This window comes from Rattus rattus, chromosome 3 (assembly GCF_011064425.1).
Source record: "Rattus rattus isolate New Zealand chromosome 3, Rrattus_CSIRO_v1, whole genome shotgun sequence".
NCBI classification, from domain to species: Eukaryota; Metazoa; Chordata; class Mammalia; order Rodentia; family Muridae; genus Rattus; species Rattus rattus.
In genome coordinates this window covers 95402757-95419826 of record NC_046156.1, presented here as the reverse complement: position 1 = coordinate 95419826, position 17070 = coordinate 95402757, and positions in this window count along the sequence as shown.

Sequence of the window (17070 nt, the reverse complement as noted above, 5' to 3'; positions counted from 1 at the left end):
TAAGTATGTTTTGTGAATTTAACTGGTAATCTAATCCTTCTCTCCAAATTTATTTTCACTAGTGTTTTCCTGCAGTTTGAGCTTCTTTGTTCTTCTCAACTATGATTACCTCATTGATCTCTTAGACTTCACCATATGAGCCTTGTCCCTGGCATTCAGACATTAATTTTGCTATTGCATTAATTAATCACAAATTAATTAATTGTAAAGATTAATTATATTAATTTTTGCTATTGCAAGAAAATCGGGAAAGGTTAACTACAGGGTTTCTCTGCTATTGTTTATCAAGCTATAACATCTTAAGTAACATCACTCTGCATATTGCATTTGTAAAGAGAAAGAAGGTTGGCCATCATATCAAACCAGACTTCATGAAAATTGCTTGTCTTCATTAAGTATTAATCACAAGTTGAGAGAGAATTAGAAAGACATAGGTAGCCATGTAAAGTGAATGTGCTTTCCCTCAGATGCTAGTTTATTTTTTGAGAAGACATAACCAAAAGATGAAAGGGAAGGACCTAAGGACCCTATAAAATACCCAATCCATGTTCTCCTTAGCAGAATGCAGCTTAGGATCTCTCCCATTTTGATAAAAGCTCTTTAATATAAAGCTGGGGTTTGGGGGGGGTTGTTTGTTTGTTTGTTTGTTTGTTTTGCTTTCTCTGTGACTTGGTCTTCTGTCTTTCCTGAATGTTCAATTCTTTGTCCTTTTCATAGAATGAGCTCAGCCATCTCCTAGACAACCACCTGAACCTTCTTCATGTTTTTTCCTTTTACAGTATGTTATGTTTCATTGAACTTGAAATCTCTGTTTAACAATAACAAACTTCCTATTTTATTAGTCAACTTGCTTTTAATACTTCTATAGTTTCTGCAAAACAAGAACATATGGATAGAAAACTAGAAACTTAGTATGATAGCTATTCTTGGTGGTCAACTGACTATATTTGAATGAACTACAATCTAGAAATGGAGGGCACACCTGTGAGAGATTTCTGGTTGGTTTGAAGTGCATGAATCCATTTCTAATGTGGACCTTTGACACGGGAAGACATACACCTTTGATCCAGATTCTCAGGCAGGACACACACCTTTAATCTGAGTCCCATCTCTGGTTGAAGTCTATATAAGGACCTGGAAGAAGGAAGCTCTTGGTCTCTGCCGGCCTGCTCTCACCTTGCTAGCACAACCATTCCTTCACAGGCATTAGAGCCTACTTCTTCACCATACACTGAAGACCAGTAAAACCATCCAGTCTTCTGAGACTGAGCAACTACTAGATTCTTGGACTTTCCATTCACAGCTGGTCATCATTGGATTATTTAACTGTAAATTATTGCAGTAATTCATATGCATAGATAGATAGATAGATAGATAGATAGATAGATAGATAGATAGATAGATAGATAGATAGATAGAGATCCATTCCATAAGTTCTGTGACTCTAGAGAACCCCAACTAATACACTCAGTTAAATGATTTAGAAGTATTACACCTAGGACCTAGAGTATAACCATATAACATCTGTTAACTTTACAGTGTCTGGCTGGCTTTATATAGATTTGTGTTACTCCTCTAAGTTATAGAGCATTAAAATGAAAATGAGATAGAATCAAAATCATTAGAAAGAATGTGGCATCATGAAAATATGAGTTGATTATTTAAAAGTCATGTACTGACCTGAGCTTTGCCCCTCTCACTTTCAATTCCCCTCTGGAGCTCCCTAAGGATTTACTACATAGCAGCAAGAATTTAACCCTTTTAACATACTTCAACAATTGTTCAGCACTGTGCTCAAACTACTTAGGTTGGTGATTGTTTAGACACTATCATGAGAAAATGTTGGTTTAAAGAAATCTCTTAGACATTCAAACACAAATGTTCTTCTTGTCCCAGAGATGGCCACTTCATAGACACATAGCTGACCTCACCTCAGTCTGCTCTCAATTATGACTTTTGTTTTCTTCCACTACCTAGCCACCACTTTTCTTTGTGCAGATTTTTAGCTGAAATATTGAGGTCAGACTACCATTCAAATAAATGTAAGGTTTATGTGATTTTAGGAGTTTATTTTGAGAACTGCAGCCTTAGTGTTGTTGCTGACCCATTGGAAACATAATACTTTTAATCTCTCAGGGTTTTTATAACACTCAGCTTAGGGTCAATTCTTCTGTGAGTATTTGGATGTCCTAAAATATCATCTGTGTTAGCCTAACCATTGATGTGGCTACACTGGCGTAATTTTATCAAATGGATCAGAAAGCAATTTATAATCCAAACTATTACCATCATGAGTGAATGGCACAGAGTGGTTCTTATTAGCATCCAAACCAATAAGAACAAATGGTGAACCCAATTAAAGAGAAAGGATCTGTTCTATTTGCAGTGTGTTGTTTCCCTGATTCCCTTAATATGGCCCCTTTATCTTTGGTGCAATCAAACTTATTTACCTATGTGTCCATAATTTCACTTCACATTTGCCTGGAGTTGGGCAATTTCTGCACTCTTTTTCGGGTTTTCACTTTTGCTAAAAAGGTTCCACTTGTTCCCCTTTTTCCTAGCACCTCCAAATAGCTCAACTTTTATTTAATACTTTTCTCTCTGTTTCTAAAACAGATTATTTACCTTTTGGTGCTGTATTTTATTTACTATTATACATCCTTACACCCGTAGACTAGAACCAATCTGTTCATGGTGTGTGATATTTTTGTTGGCCTTCTGAATCTAGAATAAAGTCATTTTGCTGGGAATTGTTATACCTGTATTCACCAGGGAGACTAGTCTGTGCTTTCCTTCCATTTATGTTGCTTCGTTTTTTGTTGGTTTTTTTGTTTTGTTTTGTTTTGTTTTTGTTTTTGTTTTATGAAAGCAATGCTTCATTGTAGAAATTAGTTCTTTTGTTTGTATCAAATTTGTAAGTATCTGTAATTTGCAGATTATATGCTGCATTGATTAACCACACATTCTCCTACAAATGTTCTTTTCATGATCCTACTCCTGAGGTTGTATTATTTTTCTTCTTTCTGCAAAAAAAATACATGACAATAAACAATATTGAAATGGAATGAGGTCTTCTGCTAGAAGTGGAGAGTATATTATCCTGGTAGAGAAAACTGCAACGTGGCAGACTGCCTCGTCACATTGTATAAGCATTCAGGAAGCAAAGAGAGGAAAAGAGATGCTCGTGCTCAGCTCACTCTGTTACTTACAAACTGGCATTCAAGATGAATCTCTGCACCCCCACTGACCTTGACATTAGAAACTACCATGAAATTGGTAAAGGGGTCTCCAAGTGATGATAGGAGGAGTCGTATGGAGACATCTCATTTAGGAGAGGAGTAAGTATTCCAGAATTACTCTCTATAAGAGAGCTCAGATGTGGAACTCTCTGTGAGTTCTCATATGCTGCCAGAGGAAGATTCTCTGATGATGCTATGTGGGTCTATGGGTATAGCAGAATGTCAATGGGGGGCATTTAATGGCTATGATTCTTTAGCAGAGAAGTAGTATTTGTTTTTTCCCTAGGTCTATGACCTCTCCAGATCCTTGGCCTAAAGTTTAAGGAAGACATAGGTTGCATCTCATGGAGTGAGCCTTAAATCTAATCAGAGTGGTTCATTACTCCCATAAATTTGTGCCACTGATGTACCATCATATCATTCAGGAAGATCATGAAATCATTGCACATATGAACTCAAATTTACTGTTTCAACATGGACAGGGCCATCACAGATTCAAATCAGATAGAATCCTGGCCTCAAGGAGACTATGACAGAGGTTACCATCTCTAGCCAAGAAGCTATTGAAAACTGGCACTCACTGTGGTAGTTTGAATAGGTATACCGCCCCCATGGACTTACGTGTTTGAATGCCAATAGGGAGTGGCCCTATTAGAAGGTGTGGCTTTTTTGGCATAGTTAGGCCTTGTTAGAGGAAGTATGTCACTGTAAGAGTAGGGTGTGAGGTCCCCTATGCTCAGTCTACATCCAGTATGGCACGAAGTCTCTTTCTGAAGCCCTTGGATCAAGATGTAAAACTCTCAGCTTCTCCAGCACTACGCCTCACTGCATGCTGCCTGTCATGGTGACAATGGAATAAATTTCAGAAACTATAAACCAGTCCCAGTTAAATGTTTTACTTTATAAGAGTTGCCATGGCCATGGTGTCTCTTCACATAAAAATCCAGGTTGTGATCAAACACTTAGAGATAGGTTCATGTTCAATACAAAATTAATTTTTGTAGATTTTGTCTCCAAAATATTGTCAGGAATTCCTTAGTTGTGGGGGCTAGTGAATCTATAATCTTCAGAGCAAGTGGATAGGGTGACACCAAGAAATATGTATGGTCCTTTTTTAAAAATATGACAAAGCAAACTATATCTCATCAAATAATGATTGGAAACCTTCAGCAAAAGAATTGATGATGAGCTTTTTAAAACATGTCAACACATATATGAGCAGGGATAAAAGAGTAGGGTCAAAATTTGCAGGGTCCACAAAGTAAAAATTCAGCAATTAAATAATCAGTAAACACTAAAGAGTGAGGAAAATAGATAATGCTTGTTACTGTATAGAAAACAAAAATGGGTAAGCATTTAAGTACACCGAATAGAAATAGTCTAAACCAATACAAAACAGAAAAAAGATAGTTTTTAAAAACATAACATAAATACGAAGATAACATAAAAAATTAACCCTTTTAGGTAAAATAATAAATGAATATGTTAAATATGCAACATATAAACAAACACATGGCAAATACAAAATAATCATAGAATACCACAAACTGAAGCATACTAACCATTTCAATAAATGTGGAAAGTGCTACTTTCGTATTCAAAGAAAACAATTTCAACTTGGTTTATAACAAGATCAGAATCTGTGGGGTAAGGTAGACAATGGACAAACCAGACCAAAGTGTTTCAAATTGACTGAAAACTAAAAGAATGAAATTCTGCATCCAGGAAGGCAAGCAGGTATAATTTACTCTATTTTCACACTAAATATAAATGAAACCAGTAAAGAGTGCACATAAAAAAGCACTAATAGTCTGAAAGCTGAAGAGAAGATGGATGCCAGACAAGAAGTCCTAAACCTATATAGCACAGCATAGTGGTCTGCTGTTCTGATTGTTTCTGATTTATTTTTCCAAGAGTTTGAGCATAAAATACCAGTAACCTCCAAAGTCAGTCAAAACAAAGACAAAAATTCTCTTCTCTCTAGCTAAATCATGAAAGGGATTGATTAGTAAGATAGTGCTACCTCTAGAAACAGAGAAACTTGTTCCATCCCATCTCAGGAAAGTCCCCTGCAAGGGTCTGAATGTCTGCTCCCATGAACCTTCACTATACCATCTCAAGAACATAGAACCAAAAAGGTGTTAGACAAAAAGTAGACAGAAATCAACTCTGCCTGTCAATTTATTGAGTTTGAAAGTTGAATTTCAATTCTGCAATAGTTGATAAGATATCACACTTAAAAATTAAAAAAGTACTTGTGGGGAAAAACCCAAACAAACAACAAAACAGAGCAAATTACCAAATTGCAGTGATACTAAAAGAAGTTTGAAGAGACAGAAGGTTTGGAGATAAACAATAAAGATGTTTTCCAAAGCCACAAAAATGTGCAATGGCCACTTCCTGGGCCCCTGGAAATTAGAAGGCTTGAACTAGGTAGGTGTTACGTATAAAATAATCAAAGTGGCTTTTGAGGACACTGCTTAAGAAAGTTCCAGGGCTTGGACAACCTGGACTGACCTTTCAATGCCCTTGGTGGAAATTTGCTACACACCTCTTCCTTGTACTTATATTTCTCACTGTTAAAGGCTACTTACTTCCAAAATCTAGAACTGGGATAAGAGAAACTGGTGTAAATAAGAGTGAAGTTAGTGAAATTTCCCTGAAAAAAAAAACAGCTATGTACAAAATTGAGTCTTTCTTTGAATTTTCTATTTAGATACACAGTTTATTAATGAGTGTTATTAGTAAGCATGAAAAAATGATTTGAGGAAAATTATTTAAAAAAGAAATTTAGGGAAATTCTAGAAGCTGACAAACTGAATCACTAGGTCTTTTTATGTTCAGCTTCAGAAATAAGGAACCAGAATAAATAGGAAAATATTTTGATCATACAATTAATGAAAAACCTTGGTTCTTCCTGAAGGCAAAGTAATCAGTTTGAGGATTCCAGGTGTTCTTCTGTTCTTTACAGAATTGTAATAAAGATAGGAATTGTATTGACACAAGGATACATGACAGATACACAGGAAAATATTTGTCTCAGTGAATTGCCTGCCTTTCTAACAGACTTGTCTGACCAGGACTTTCTGATATTCTAGAAAAACAAAGAACAGACTGCCTTTGCTTAAGCAACTGGCTGCACAGTATTTTAATGTGTGTGTGTGTGTGTGTGTGTGTGTGTGTGTGTGTGTGTGTGTGTGTGTATGAAATATACAGGAAGGAAATGAAGAATGAAGCAAGGATTAGAGAGATTGGACTGTTGCAGAAAGACAAGTTTGGTAAGTAGGAAGTAACCTTTGATCTATTAATTCTCTGCCAGAGTGAAACAAAATCAAATTCAAATAGTGTCATCCTGTCTAGTTTCTATAATTGTAAAGCTTTACAACATCAATCTTAAGGAAGAAAATATTGAGTTAAAAATAAAATTGGTTTTATCACAATGTTAATTTTTAGCTCTTATAAAATTACTTTTGCTTGCTTTGTTTCTTTTTCAATATACTTATGTAATCAAGGAAGACTTTAGAAGAAAAATGTATTCTGAAAGACTGTGTAATCAATGAATAAAGTTTCTGAGGAAACTATTTTATATATTAATAAAACCTGAGAGAGACACAGGTTGTCAGCATAGGTCAAGCCATACTGAGATGTGCTTCCTCTCTGTCCCATCTCTCATTAAACTAAATGGTATCCTGAATCTGCTTCTTCCTTCAATGCTCCTGAATCCATCTGCTTCAAGCCCTGTGCTTACCCTGAGCTGGTCCCCAGCATGATGGAACTTAGAAATAATGCTTCCTGTGCCCCCTATCTACCCTGAGTCTGTTAGCCAACAGCCTCAGGGGAGAAAGGGAGAAGAGTCTTCCAGAGAGCTCTGTACAAGGTCACTGGTCACACACAGCCAGCCCCCTGTGTTTATGGACACACTCCAGGCAAAGACACTTTCCAGACAGTGACAGAGACAGAGAAACCCTGCTAAGAATGGGAGTCTGCCATTTTACAACAAGTTCAGAAAGCTACCCCAACATAGTAACCTTAATAATAAGGTTCCCCCATAGCCTCCCATCCCCATAATAGAGTTGAAACATGGACTTGATGGTCATGAGTATTCAATTAAGGTCACATCATAACCTCCAAGTCTTAAAGAATGAATTGGATTACTATCAATCATAGCGTTACCCTGGCAGTAGGAGTTTCTGAACTCAGGCTCCATCCTTAGAGGGCAGTCTCACAAGGTAATGAGTTAGCCATTCTATTTCAGAGTTAGATTTTGGAGCTGTTAGCCTCTGCCTAATACTTTGAGCACATTTCTTTCCAATGTCCCCTAACACTGTATATTGGACATATTCTAAGTGGAGTTGATGGATTAGAGGATGTGCCGACCCCATCTCTCCATATGGTATAGTTGAAGCAAGGTCCTCCTGATGGTCTGTTATAAGGGAAAGATTGTGGTTGTCCTGGATCATGGATGGCAGTTGTTATTAGCTATTTTCCAGTCTGAACTCTTGCATAGTTTTGCATTTTGCATAGTTTCTTGCTCTGTCATTAAGACCTTAAAAGTTGTTTTAAATAAAATTTGAGGGGGATGAAGGTCACACAGTTTGAGGTATTTTTTTATTAGTGTCTGAGAAAAAGAAGTGTGTAAATAGTCTCCAACCTAGGATGTAGGTTAGAATCTAGGTTAGCATATTTAAGAAGTATGTCTCTCTACCAGCTCACAGGGTTTGGTTGTTTTTTTTTTTCCTTTTTCTTGTTTAAAATCAGGTTCTCACCAGCCCCTCAGGTTATTTCTTGGGTCTTTCATACTGTGCTGCCTTGAGAAAAGCTTTCCCCATTTCCCTCATTATGTGGGTTATGAAATGGGACATACCAAACAGACTGGAAAGTCAGACACACAGTTCCACTGAGGTTCAGAAGAGGGCACTGATATATCCTGGTGGATATTGGTGTGACCCCTGAGCATGAGAAAAATCTGCAAAGGCTACAACTAAGACCCAAATATGGCTTTAATTTTGGTTTTGTTTGATTTGGTTTGGTTTGGTGTTGTTATTCTTCGTGTTCTTGTTTGCTGTTGTTGATGTTTGGTTAGTTGGTTCTGTTGTTTTGTTTGTTTGTTTGTTTGTTTTTTGCTGTGGTGCAAGAGGAAACAATGATCTAGATGTGCTAGAAAGTCACATTGTGAGAATATAAAAAGTGTCAGAATTCCATTGGGTGTTGGGTAGGCTCTGTAGACAAGAACCCCAGACAATTCCAATTTGGGAAGGTCACAAAGGGAGAAAGGGATATGTTAATGGAGACTGTTCTTGGCTCAAGCGACTTTCTGTGAGTGTAGTTGGGAAGCAAGGACTGTAGAAACCTGAAAATACTGGATGTTTGAGTCAATCAATAAAAACTGAAAGGTGAGGAGCAGAGAGAGAAGAGGGTTAGAAGCAAGAGAAGAGGTCCAGAGGGGATTTGATTCTTTGTAGCAGCTTTAAGCAGAGAAAAACTATAGCAACAACAAGGGGGGAAAGTTTGAAAGGGTCCCTAGTTCTGGGGACTAGGAGGAGGGTCCAGTTACAGAGAGTTTGGTGCAATTGGTAGGAATTTGGGGCTATGTCAAAGACTCATAGAAAGAAAGGTGTGATCTACAGGATTCGAGTAGAAAGATGAGACCAGAATTTTAGATTCAGGTGCTGTTTCCCAGACACAGGGGTAATCTTTTGAATGGAACAGTATTTTTGTGTAGTAACAAAATTCGATATATAGGGCAGCATTGACAGAGAAGGCTTCAGAATTATAAGCAAGTTTAAATATAAGGGATTTCAGACTATTTGTTATTCCTCTGAGCTCCTGGGGTCTCAATGCATTTAAAATCAAAGATACCATTATCAGAATGCTGTCTGTCATTATCTAGTTTGTGTTGTGGACAAGGAGTGTGAGCAAAGAAAATCAGTGTCTTGTGTTTAATAGCACCCACAGAATGAAGAGGCTTAAGTCTGTGAATAAGACAACCAAGATGAAAATCTTTAGGTTGACATGACTGAGTACCAGCCTTTAAGTAATCTAAAAATCTGGAAAAGGAACCTACAACTTTGGGACTTTCAACTTACAGTGTGGAAATTTGTTGAATGTCTCAAGGAAGACCAAATTCAAATTCTAACCTTCGTAAGATTTAACAGGTCAGAGTAAAATTTGGAAGAACAGCTGACCTAAAAGGTCTTTAATCATGCTGCCCTGGTGAGGATCTAAGAGTATTGAGGTTTAGGCCTGCCATACAGAGGAGGTCTTGTCTCCATTCTTAAAGGTCCAGAAGGGAAGTATACTGTGGTTTGTGACAGCAGGCCTAGTTAATACTGTAACTGGTACTACAGAAAACATGTGACTTAGACTATGTGACTACAAAGACATTTGGTAATGGAATGGGGAAGATCAATTTATGACCATAATCAAGCTACCTTGGACCCTGGGTCCCCAGAGCCTTGAACTTGTTTCCCATTCTTCTTGTGGAATTCTCTGCTAAGGGCCTAAGTGACCTGGGTGCTCTAACAGTAACATTTCTCCCACATTAAGATGAGCTAATAAACTTCATACCTTGCACTCCAAAGGTACCCATATCTCCTACATGAAAATTCTTCAAACTTTTCATTTTTTATTTTATATTTGGTTGTAAAGATTTTTGAGCTTCTGTAAGACAAAAGACACAAGACACAATCAATAGAACAAAACAACAGCCTACAGACTGGAAAAAGAGCTCCACCAGCTCTATATTTGATAGAGGGCTAATATCCAAAAGTTAAAAAGAATTCAAGAAATCAACAAGCCAAACAACACAATTTAAAAATGGAGTACAGAGCTAAACACAGAATTCTCAACAGAATCATGTTCAAGAAGAAATGTCCAAAGTCCTTACTCATCAGAGAAATGCAAATCAAAACAACGCTGAGATTCCATTTTTCACCTGTCTGAATGGCTAAGATCAATAACTCAGTGACAGTACATGCTGTCAAGGATGTGGAGCAAAGGGAACACTCCAGCATTGCTGGTGGGAAAGTAAACTTGTACAGTCACTTTGAAAATCAAGTTAGCAGTTTCTCAGAAAACTGGCAACAGGTTTACCTCAAGACATAGCTATAACATTCCTGGGCATACATCCCAGTATACCACATGAACACTTACTCAACTATGTCCATAAAAGCTTTATCCATAATAGCCAGAAATTAAAAGCAACTCAACTAAAGAATATATAAGGAAAATGTGGTATATCTACACAGTGGAATACTATTCAATTATTAAAAACAGACTTCATGAAATTTGCAGACAAATAAATGGAACTTGAGAATATAATCCTGAGTGAGGTATCCTAGACCAAGAGAGATACATATGGTATGTACACTTATAAGTAGACATTAGCCATAAAGTGCAGGATAATCATACTACAATATACAGACCAAAAAACAAAAAAACTAGGTAATAAGGAGAGCCCAAGGGAGGGTGTGCAAATCCTACTCAGAAAAAGAAACTACATAGTCATTGGAGGTGGATGGAGAAGCAGAATTGGGTAGGAGAGAGGGTGAGGAGGAGAACAATCAGGTGTGAGGAAGGGGGTGGGAAAAGGGTGGGGGTGAGAATGGAAATCAGTGAGGGACTTCTCTGGTGACTAGCTGGCGGCCTGGGATGAGGATGATATGGGGAGTATATGGTGTGACCCTAGCTGAGATTTCTATCAGAGAGGGTTATAGAGACTGAACTGACCACCTCCTGTACCCAGGCAGAACTTTCAGAGGAGGAAGGGGACACCAATCTATCTACAAAAACTTCAACCCAAATTTTGTCTTGCCTATAAAATGTGAATGGATAAAGATGGATCAGAGACTACAGGAGCAGCCAACCAATGACTGCACCAACTTGAGACCCCATGCCATGTGAGAGAGCCAACCCCTGACACTATTAATGATATTACACTATGCTTGCAAACAGGAACCTAACTGTCTCCTGAGAGGCTTCATTGAGAAATGGATTGAAGCAGAGGTAGAGACCCACAGCCAAACATGAGGAGAAGCTCTGGGAGCTTTGTAGAAGAGTGGGAGGGATAAACTTGAGCAAGCCGGAGGGGAGGGGTGGAAGACACCACAACAATACCAAAAACATCAAATAGCCTGGGCCCATTATGGTTCAGAGAGATGAGGCTACTACCCAGGGAGCACACAGGGGTGAAACAAGGCCACACTACAGCAAATGTGTAGCTTGGTCTACATGTGGGTCCCCTAACAAGTGGAATGAGGGTTGTCATGGTTTCTTTTCCCTGCCATTATATCTTCTTCCCCTATCTGGACTGCCTGTTTGGGTCTCAGAGGTAGAGAACGTACCTAGTCTCCTGAGACTACATACCATAAAATGGGGTGGTAACAAAGGGGAGTTCCCCATCTATGAGAAGGGGAAGGAGCAATGGGAATAGGAAATGGGAAAGGGTGGGACTGAGGGGAGGAGAGAAGGGATGAGCTGCTCTTATCAGGATGTAAAGTCGATAAATACTATTAAAAAAATTTGGAGGAATATCATTTATACTAAACTACATGTTGAAAGAAAGAAAAAACATTAAATAAATCAAAGCTATCATTTAACATATGTTAAAATACACTAAATGCTTTAGTCATTGGCTGCTCTAAGATAAATTCTAGTCCAGATAATTCACAAATGATAGCACATACTAATAATAATAGCATGCCAACATGACCAACTTCACTTTACATTCTTGGCTGCTCTAGACAGACACTAGTCTCACACTAAAACTCTACTGATTCTGTTACTTGTCTGAGGATCATGTATTCCATGTTTTCCTTCTGAACTCTACTTCCTACACCTCCCTTCAGATATGGATACTAGACTCAAATTGCCAAATTCACCAGCATGAGGTGCATGAGAAAAAGATCTGAGAATGTTCTGAAAATTGACCCTGGGAATCTTCTACAATACCAAACGTGTAATTCTGGGCTTAGAAACCTCACTTAGTTCTCTTAGGGTATGGTCAACTAGAGGTTCAACTGGAGATAAGATGTAGAAGATTGCAAATTGATCCATCTTATCACCTTGTACAAAGCTTAAGTCCAAGTGGATCAAGGACCTTCACATCAAACCAGATACACTCAAACTAATAGAAGAAAAAGTGGGGAAAAGTCTCGATCACATGGGCACTGGAGAAAATTTCCCGAATAAAACACCAATGATCTATGCTCTAAGAATCACAAATGGGATCTCATAAAACTGCAAAGCTTCTGTAAGGCAAAGGACACTGTTGTTAGGACAAAACGGCAACCAACAGATTGGGCAAAGATCTTTACCAATCCTAAAAATGATAGAGGGCTTATATCCAAAATATGCAAAGAACTCAAGAAGTTAGACTCCAGAGAGCCAAATATCCCTATTAAAAATAGGATACGGAGCTAACAAAGAATTCTCAGCTGAGGAGTATCAAATGGCTGAGAAGTACCTAAACAAATGTTCAACATCCTTAGTCATCAGGGAAATGCAAGTCAAAACAAGCCTGAGATTCCAGCTCACACCAGTCTGAATGGCTAAGATAAAAACTCAGGCAATAGCAGATGCTGGCAAGGATGTGGAGAAAGAGGAACACTCCTCCATTGTTGGTGGGATTGCAAACTGGTACAACCATTCTGGAAATCAGTCTGGAGGTTCCTCAGAAAATTGGATGTTGAACTACCTGAGGACTCAGCTATACCTCTCCTGGGCATATACCCAAAAGATTCTCCAACATACAACAAAGACACATGCTCCACTATGTTCATAGCAGCCTTATTTGTAATAGCCAGAAGCTGGGAAGAACTCAGATGCCCTTCAACAGAGGAATGGATACAGAAAATGTGGTATATCTACACAATGGAATACTACTCAGCTATCAAAAACAATGACTTCCTGAAATTCATAGGCAAATGGATTGAACTAGAAAATGCCATCCTGAGTGAGGTAACCCAATTGCAAAAAACACACATGGTATCCACTCACTGATAAGTGAATATTAGTCCAAAAGCTCAAATTACCCAAAATACAATCCACAGACCACAGGAAGCTCAAGAAGGATGACCAAAGTGAAGATGCTTCCCTTCTTCTTAAAAGGGGAACAAAAATTTTCATAGGAGGAGATATGGAGGCAAAGTTTAGAGCAGAGACTGAAGGAATGGCCATCCAGAGCCTGCCCCACATTACCACATTATATATATATACCAAAACTAGATAAGATGGATGAAGCTAAAAAGTGCATGCTGACAGGAGCTGGATATAGATGTCTCCTAAGAGACACAGCCAGAGCATGTCAAATACAAAGGTAAATGCTAGCAGGAAACCATTGAACTGAGAACAGGACCCCATTAGAGGAATTAGAGAAAGGATTGAAAGAGCTTAAGGGGCTTGAAACCCCATAAGAACAACAATGTCAACCAACAAGAGCTCCCAGGGACTAAACCACTACCCAAAGACTATACATGGACTGACTCATGGCTCCAACTGCATATGTAGCAGAGGATAGCCTTGTTGGGCACCAATGGAAGGAGAAGCCCTTGGTCCTGCCAAGGTTGGACACCCAGTGAAGTGGAATGTCAGGGGGTGCGAAGGAGGTTGGAGGGGAGTAGTCTTATAGAAGATAGGATAGGGGGCTTATGTCCAGAAAACCGGGAAAGGGAATAACATTTGAAATGTAAATAAAAAATCCAATAAAAGAAAAAAAAAGAAACTTCACTTAGCTCAAGATGAGCCAGTGCTACTTCAGATATGCCAGTGTTGCTGTAAAACTATAAAAAATATAATGGGGTCTTTTACCCTGCACTAGTCCAGCACTGCAGTGCCCCAAGATATCTGGTAGATGTCTTCATCTCCGTCAGCGAAGCCTCTCACCTGCTTTGCTCTATCCATATCACAGTTTTGATCACTTTTCTCTGAGTCTGGCAACAATCTCTCTACCCATCTAGTTCCCAAGGCAAGTTGGCACCATGCCAGAAATACACATCCCAATTCAGTGGTGGCCTGGTGTCTGCAGCCACCACATACTCTCTTGAACTTAAATCACCACATGAAAGAACACACAACACAATAACCTCTGATCCAATTGATAAGATATAATTGCCCACCTAGACATACAAAGCCTGTACACATCTATCCCTTAATAATCATCATAACCTGTAAATATGCAGAGAAGAATCTTAACATCATCCTCCATGTTCTCTCTGCTGCTTCTCCCCTCTCGCTCCAGTCTCCTCCTGCCCATTCTTCCTTCTTGTCAAATGACAGGACTCATTCTATCTTGTACCTGCCTTCACCAGTATGACATCATCCTACATGCCACTCAAACATCAACATAGATTTGCCTACAATCTTAACCCTAAGTCCTACAACTGACCAATCACCTGACAAAGTTTTATAACAGAAAACAGAAGTTCAAACACATTCAGTATCAAACACACTCAGTAAATTTTCATACCAAGAGACTCTACCAACATGAGTCTAGAATTCATTCTTCATAAAAAGGTTGTTGGATGTTTTGTCTTTCTTTTCTGTTATGATTAATCTTAACTGTCAACTTAATGAAATTTAAAGTCACAAGAAAATCAAATATCTTGACATGCCTATTAGTAATTATCTAGATTAAGTTACACTAGATAAGAAGACTCTCTCTAAATTTGGGCAGTACAATTCTATGGACTAGGATTTGGGGCTGAATAAGAAAGAGAAAGCATCCTAAGCAATGGAATTTTTATCCCCCCCCCATTCTTCTTGATAGTGGAATCAATGTGACCAGCCTTGGTTTTGCTGTCATGATGTACTACATCACCTGGGCCTAGAAGCCAAAATAACCCTTCCTCCCTTACATTGTTTTTTTGGTATTTCCTCTTAGCAAGACAAGCAAATGGCATCGTGTCCCATCCTCATGTCTTCATAACATTCATTGCTTAAGATAGAGTTTAGGCATAATCTTTTCCCAAATCTTCCATGTAATTTTCTCTTCTTGTTCCTCCTTCTCTGAATTAGTATTATTCATTTGCATCTTTTAATCATCAACTATGGGCATTGGCATTTAGTTCAAGTATATCTACTTCCATTCCACTAACAATATGATTCAACTGTATCTTAGATACTTTAGTACTTCAAGTCTGACTACATATAAGCAAACTTTAAGTACTTAAAGAATAAGAGCACTATGGTTTGAGATATGACAGTTTTTGTAGACTGGTGCAACAGATTATGAGTCATTAAATAACAATATTTGTTAAGAGAAATGTCTTGATTTTATTAACTTGAAAACCATCTATTAAATATTCTATTATGCAAAATATTACTCTACTATATCTATTCATCCTTTCCTATCAGAGCAAGATAAACCAATTTTTTTCTTTCTAGTGACAATAAATAGTGTGTGGTGCTCTTCATGTGGGTCCCTTAGCAAGCGAAGTGAGGGTTATCTTGGTTTCTTTACCCTGTCACTGAATACCCTTCCACTACCTGGACTGCCTATTTGGGCCTCTGTGGTAGAGGATGTGCTATTTGTGATGATGGATTATATTTTTATCTACATACTATATTCCTACCATATTGGGGTAGGAATAATATTTGATTTTCTATATATATCCCCAAATCTTGATATAGAAATTGACACATAGTAACAAGATGGTACTTGATGGAAATGATCTTTCAATAAAATAAGGGAAAAAATCATGCATTGCAATACAAAATTAAACCCTAAATATTTTTGACAACAAATATTATTATATAGCTACTGTTCATTATAATTACTATTTTAAGTACCTTAATTTTCAATTCAAGGTCATCCAAAACTTGGTATGGTTTTGATCTGGAATGTCAAGACTATAATGTTGCTAAATTAATCCTAAAAGAGTATGTTTCAGAGTTGGTGCCATTGACTGGTTAGTGAACTGGTCTAGTTTCACCAGCAGCTTTATTCATAGCTGAAATTAGTGTTAGAAGGTTGCTAACTTACTTACTTAGAGAAAAAGATTGCTGGGGACATACTCTAGGTCATACATGGAGTTCCCCCCCCTTCCTCCCTCCCTCCCTCCCTCCCGCATTCTCTATCCCTCTGTCTCTCTGTCTCATTCTCTCTCTCTGTCCCTCCCTCCCTCCCTCCCTCCCTCCTGCATTCTCTATCCCTCTGTCTCTCTGTCTCATTCTCTCTCTGTGTCCCTCCCTCCCTTACCTTCTGCTCTCACTTTCTCTCTACTTTCTGACTTCTCTCTCATCCCAAATAAGAAATTTAAATATACAATTTTAGACATATACACAGAATTACTTTAATTTTATACCAGACATGCTAAGATAAACTTTAAAACAGAAACCAATGGTTAGCAAAAGTAAATCTCTTGAGCTACCACCAATCAATGTTTAATTATTTTTAGATATGATTATAAACCTTAGTTCTGAGGAGTAGGTGTTTGATTTTATGCAAAAAGGGTGTTCCTTCAATTTTATTAATCCAAAATTCTCTATAATAAAAAACGAATACACTTGGGAAGCTAATGGAGAAAATGGTGTCTTGCACATTTCATAGAGCAGACAAATTATGTCAAATAAGTCTGCTTATTATATGTGCCTTAATAAAATAGGGAAAATTATGTTTATTTTCTATTTATATTTCTATAGTCAACAGAGAGAACTTGGAAAATAATTTTTCTTAGGGTGTTCCTTTATCCATTTAGAAAAATCCCCTATAACTCCATTTTACCAGATAATCCTATTGACTCATTTCTTATAAGGACAAATTATTGACTGTAGAAATAATAATGTACTGTTACTAGAATTAAGAGGATTTGTGTATATACATCAGCTAGTGAGA